This window comes from Macadamia integrifolia, chromosome 2, assembly GCF_013358625.1.
Source record: "Macadamia integrifolia cultivar HAES 741 chromosome 2, SCU_Mint_v3, whole genome shotgun sequence".
NCBI classification, from domain to species: domain Eukaryota; kingdom Viridiplantae; phylum Streptophyta; class Magnoliopsida; order Proteales; family Proteaceae; genus Macadamia; species Macadamia integrifolia.
This window is the reverse complement of record NC_056558.1, coordinates 20002533-20009055: the sequence shown is the minus strand read 5'-3', so window position 1 is coordinate 20009055 and position 6523 is coordinate 20002533. Positions and strand designations below refer to the sequence as shown.

The following is a 6523-nucleotide window of genomic DNA, read 5'->3' as shown; positions in this document are numbered from 1 at the left end:
GAGGGACACCTTTTATCCGAAACCCACTTAGGAAAGCAATTCTTTACACCAGGAATATAATATAGGAACATTCCTTTTCAAGACTGCAAATAAGTCCTATAGTTAGCTTGTGGCGCTCCTAGCTTCTTCATCTATTTTCTACATGATAAGAGTATGCGGTAGATGCAATAGGACCGACAAGGCTTCCTTGACAGGATCCATATACGCAAGGTACATGATTCTTTTGATATACCCATAGGTACGAGATCAAGGGGTGATTTCCTTGCCCATTACCCTGACTACAAACGAGGTTAAGCAATTGGCCATGGGGTGGTGGACCGTGAGTGATTGTATGCACAAGTATAATGTAGGATAACCATCATTCGATCTTAGAATACCGTAAAGTGCTTGGACCTCCCCGAGGGTGTTGGCACAAATACGGACATCCTTGCCATTTGATGACAAATTCGATCTCATAATGTTATAAAGTGCACGAACCTCCCCAAGGGTGCTGGGACAAATACAACATCCTCGTTGTCTGACGATTCCTTTCATTCTTGTACAGAAAGCAGGTATCATTTGCTCTCAGAGTACTCTCCATGACATGCACTGAACTCCTGAGGATACGGGCATGACAAGGAGTGCCTCGCCAAATGATTTCACTTCGAGCATGATGCATGATGCAGTTACTTTTTTATTCTTTTGATGATGCACTTCAAACAAATGTGGTGGAAAATGTTCTTGCATTTAAAGGTAGCATCTAGTATCGAAAACTTGATATTTATCCCCAGTGAAGTCGCCATTGTGAGGGTAGCTGCCCGAGAAATGGACTATGCCTCCCCATTCTCTCTCCTCTCTCTTTCTCTTTTATGTGATGGGAGGGGTTTTGTGCCGTGTGCACTTTGCTTGTGGGCCTGCAATGCCATATTGCCGCTTGGAGGTACGTGGAGGTCTATTTTGTAAGAATGTAAAATTCATCATTTGAGATAGGAGTTTGATGATGGTCTAATACAGGGATCGAGATCATACAAATGGGGTTTGGAGTCACCACCTAGGGTTATAGGCCCAGGACCTAGGGGTGGGCCCAATTCCTGAGAAAAGGGTCCAAAATTTGGTCTAGTCCAGAGATTTAGGATAAGTGTCAGGTTACAGAATTGGGAAGGTGTTAGGCACCCAATCTGCCTGGTTCAACCAGTCTTCCTACTAGATGCTTGAGAAAAAACATTTTTCATAATTATTATTGTTCCACATGCATGGCTAAGTTATCACACATATATACATTAATTGAATTCAAACTACTATATACACTAAAACAAGGTCTGTATAAAGTCTACATTATGACAAGTTGGTTGAGAAATTATACCTAAACTTAACCCCTGTTTCGGGTCAAGAGGGGTGGGCCCCTGGTTAATATTGGCTCAGACTGTCTTTCAAATTCTTTTGGCTTAGGGGAAGATGGTCTTGACCTCCAACTTCCTTTCTTGAGAGATGTTGATTGTGATGGTATGGGGACAAGGTTCTGGCTAGGAGCAGTTACTTTTGGATTGGGATTCGGACAGAGCTTCGGTTGAAAGGCTATTTTTGGATTTGGATTCGGATAGAGCTTCGACAAGGGAAGGCTATTTCTGGGCTTGGAATGAGGTAGCACTTTGGCAGAGCTTCGACTAGGGAAGACCATTTCTGGATTTAGGATGAGGTGGCACTCAGGCAGAGCTTCTACTAGGGATAGGCTAAGGGAGGGCTAGGCTGAGGTGGCACTTTGGCAGAGCTTCCGCTGGGAATAGCTATTTCTGAAAAGATTCAAGGGACACTCAGAAAGGGATTCGGCTAGGATGGTTATTTCTGAAAAGAAATGGGTTGACCTAAAAATGTATTGAAGAACTCCAAAGTCCCGAAGAACACTTTGAAGATCCGAACAGAGTTTTAGATCTTAACAAGGATCCCTTCGTTGACCTGAAGAACTTAAAAAAGGGGGGATTTCTATATTAGGAACACTCAAGAACAGTCAAGAACAGTTAAGGGAGGTGGCTCAAGAACATACTATTTTTGGCTAAAAACTGGATCTAACTAAGAATTTGGATTGAAGATCTTCAAGATCCCGAAGAACACTTCGAAGATCCAAATGAGTTTTTGAATCTTGATGAAGATCTTTCTGAAGATCAGAAGAAAATCAAGAGGAGGAGGGGAGGAAAATTTCACTATGAAAGAGTGAAGGGGGATTTTGGTGGGTTCAAATCAAAGGAGGGGGTATTTATAGTTTTTTCTGGCCAATAAGAGAGGGGACTCCTCTTTATCCAACGGAAGAAAGGGTGAGGTTTTGCTTTAAGTGGGGGATAGGGCTTTTGCACATTGGGTAAAGAGGGGAGTTGAAGGAGAGAGAAATACTAGCAAAAGGAGGGGTTTTTTGGCTTTAAGTGGGTGAAGAGGGGATTTCTTCATTCATCGGGATAGGGGAGTACGAATCCGGGTATTGATGGTGACACACAAGGTTGGGTTGAAATGTATGGGGCATGCAAGCAATGTGCACAGTGTGTGCGGGAAGGTTGGCATGGGTGTGCGGGCAATGTACACAATGTGTACAGGGAGGTTGGCATGGGTGTGTAGGTAATGTGCACAGTGTGTGCGGGGAGGTTGGTATGGGTGTGCAGGCAATGTGCACAAGGTGTCCGGGGAGGTTGGCATGGGTGTGCGGGTAATGGGCACAATGTGTGTGGGGAGGTTGGCATAGGTGGCATGCATGTGTATGCATAGGCAGCTGGCACGTACATGCATGGGTAGTAGGTGCATCCTTCTTCTGAACTAAGTATCTGAAAGCAGAATGATCAGTATACACCACCACATGTGAACCAACTAAGTAAGACCGAAACTTTTCTAATACAAAAACAACCGCTAAAAATTCTTTTTCAGTGGTTGTATAATTTAGTTGTACATCATTTAAGGTCCTATTAGTATAGTAAATGATAGTGGGTAAATTATTAATCCTTTGACCCAAAACCGCTCCTAGGGCAAAATCTGAAGCATCACACATCAGTTCAAAAGGTTCAGTCCAAACAGGTGGTTGAACAATGGGTGCATTGGTCAATTCCTTCTTAAGTTGTTTGAAGGATTCTAGACACTTTTTAGAAAACTCAAAAGTTTGATCTTTGGCAAGTAATGAAGTGAGAGGTCGAGCTAACTGACTAAAGTTCTTAATAAACCTTCTGTAGAAGCCTGCATACCCTAGAAAAGACCGGACGTCCTTAACAGATTGAGGAGGTGGTAAATTATCAATTAAATCCACTTTAGCGCTATCTACCTTAATTCCCTCCTTGGATATTACATGGCCTAAAACAATACCAGATTTAACCATGAAATGGCATTTCTCCCAATTCAAAATCAAATTCTTAGATATGCACCTTTTCAAAACTAAGAAAGATGATGAAGACATTCAGAATAGGAATTCCCATGAATTGAAAAGTCATCCATAAATACTTCTAAGAATTTTTCCACAATGTCAGAAAAGATTCTCATCATGCGTCATTGGAACGTAACAGGGGCATTGCAAAGCCCAAAGGGTATACGCCTATAAGCAAATGTTCCATATGGATGTGTAAAAGTGGTCTTATGTTGGTTCTCTAAAGCAATTGGGATCTAGTTATAGCCAGAATATCCATCAAGAAAACAATAGTATTCATATCTAGCTAACCTCTCTAACATCTGATCAATGAATGGCAATGGGAAGTGATCATTTCAGGTTGCCACATTAAGTTTCCTGTAGCCTATGCACACTCTCCACCATGATTGGACACGAATCAGAATTAGTTCATTATTGGTATTAGGAACTACAGTCACACCAGACTTCTTAGGCACTACGTGAACTGGGCTTATCCATTGGCTGTCAGAAATAGGATAAATTAATTCATGATCTAAGCACTTTAGGATCTCGTTCTTAATTGCTTCCATCATCACTGGGTTAGCTCTTCTTTGGGGTTCCTTGGATGGTTTGGAATCCTCCATAAGATGTATATGATGTTGCACAATAGAAGGGCTTATACCCTTGATAACAGCCATGGTCCAACCTAGGACTTCCTTATTATCTTTTAACACTTTAAGTGACTCCTCTTCCTGGCTAGAAGTCAAATTTTAAGAAATTATTACAGGAAGAGTCTGGTCAGGCCCTAGGAAAGCATACCTCAAATTAGATGGCAACTCCTTAAGATCTAGCTTAGGGGGCTTAACTATGGAAGGTTTGGGAATGGAATTGGAAAGGGGTCTTAAGGGCTCCACAGGTGTGTAAAGACTCAAGACTTTAAAAAAAAAAATTTACTATCATCATCCAACTCATCCATACACTCTTGGAATTCTGAATCAAAATCAATATCAAAGTTTGTAACTAAATCATCAGAAAAATTCAGAAAATCCTCAAGCATATTGATCTCTTCTTCCATATGTGGTTGCTTGCCTATCCTAAATATGTTAAACTCAACAGTTTGGTTACTAAAAGATAATCTTAGGAAACCATTCCGATAGTTGATTAATACATTATGGTCTTCCTAGAATTATTGGGATCTCATCCTTGGTTGAGAAGGGCTTGATATCTAACATAATGAAATCAATAGGGAAAATAAATTCCCGCACCTTTAGTAAGACATCTTCAACCATCCCTTTAGGAATCTTAATAGACCTATCTGCCAACTGAAGAGTAGTTCCAGTGGCTTTTAATTCTCCCAATCCAAGTTGCTTGTACAAATGACAAGGTAAAATATCACACTTATGCCAAGGTCAAGTAAGGCATGCACAATGTAGGTGTTGCCTATGACATAAGATATGATAGGGCTCCCTGGATCCTTATACTTGACTGCTATAGGCTGAGTAATTATGGAACTAATGTTACCTGCCAAGAACGCCTTTTTAGCACACTAGTGATACATTTATGAGTACACAAATCTTTCAGTACCTTTGCATAGGTGGGGATCTGTGATACGACATCCAAAAGAGGGATGTTCATTTCTACCATTTTAAAGACTTCTAAAATTTTATCCATGGAAGCAGTCTTCTTTTTGTGTACCAAGCAATTAGGAAATGGGATAGGATGAACATAAGGACTATTAGGGATTTATCCTTTTTCAGAAGAATCATTTTTGGTTTTCTCAACCAAATCATCTTTAGTTTCAAAAGAATCCTTAGGTTCATCAGACGAACCTGGAACAAGAGGCACACTTATGTCCTCAACTGAAGGAGAGTTAACAGGAGTAATAGGTGGGGAAGATTTAGAAATGCTCTATTAGTACTCTCTACCACTCCTAAGGGCATAAACAACATTACATTGGTTCGAGGACCTTTGTTGGGTCTAACCTTGTACTATATTCAGTGGTGCATTAGTTGGTGTTTGTGAACTAACAGACTGCCTAGGGTTAAGCTTTGGTTGACTAGGTAAAGTTCCTTTCTCCCTCTCACGCATAATTGAGACAACTTAGGTGAGTTCTCTCATAAGATTTTGATAGCTTATCATAAGAGGGCCATATTTTTTTCCAAGTCACTTATTCTACTTGCCTCTCCAATGTTGGTAAACCCAGGGGGTTGCTGATAAGATAATAGGAGAGTGGCCCTAGGAAAACTAGCCTGAGGTCCTACATTTGACCTAGGAAAAGTATTTTGGGAAAAATATTGTTGTACAAAGGGAGGCCTTTGGAGTCCAGGTTGACCTTGATTATGGAAATTGGAAGGCCCTGCTTGGTTGCCCTGATTCCAAGAGAAATTTGGGTGATTTCTCCATCCTGGATTGTAGGTGTTACAATATGGATTATTCTGGTATAAGGTATTAACACTATCATTAGAAGTGCCCCCAGAGGTGTTGAGGCATTCTTCTATAACATGTCTAGGGGATTGGCACCAAGCACAAATCTTAATCAAATTGACTGATGATGGCTTTCTAGAAACAATAGTCTCAATTCTCTTGATTGGGCCATCCAAATGGGCTTCCTTGGCTACTATCCCATCCACAAAATGTCCTTTCCTCCTATGGTTCTTTTACTCTCTTGGGTTTATTCCCACTCACGGGTTTTGTTAGCTAAGTCAAGTAAGAATTCCCATACCTTTCCTTCATCTGTAAAGGATGTGAATCCCTCAGGGCACATAGACTCTATCATTTGTTTTGTTGGGTAATCAATACCCTCATAAATTATTTGACATAAATGCCATAAGTCTAGGCCATGGTGAGGGCATTCTTGGAGTAGATCCTTGAATCTCTCCATAAGTTTAGAAAATGACTCATTAGGCTTTTGCCTAAACTGAAGGATATCACTTCTAATATTATTGGTCTTGTGAGTTGGGAAAAACTTCTTAAGGAAGACAACTGTGAACTGTTCCCATGAGGTTATGGAATTTGTGGGTAACCCATACAACTACTTCTTAGCTTGGTCTTTTAATGCAAAAGTGGTAAACCTAAGCTTAACAGCATCATCAGAAAGCTGTTGAAATCCCTTAGAAATAGGTATGCATCCTCAGAGGTCAACCCATGGAAGTGGGGTAACATAGTGATGTATTGAGATTTGAGTTCAAAATT

General features: G+C 40.7%; 1 non-coding gene across 1 annotated transcript; it reads left to right on the top strand.

Annotated features, from left to right (window-relative positions):
• Positions 1 to 6165: 6165 nt before the first annotated feature.
• LOC122072462 lies at positions 6166 to 6272 on the top strand. The gene has a single exon (XR_006138476.1). It is a non-coding gene; the product is annotated as a small nucleolar RNA R71 (small nucleolar RNA).
• Positions 6273 to 6523: the final 251 nt, after the last annotated feature.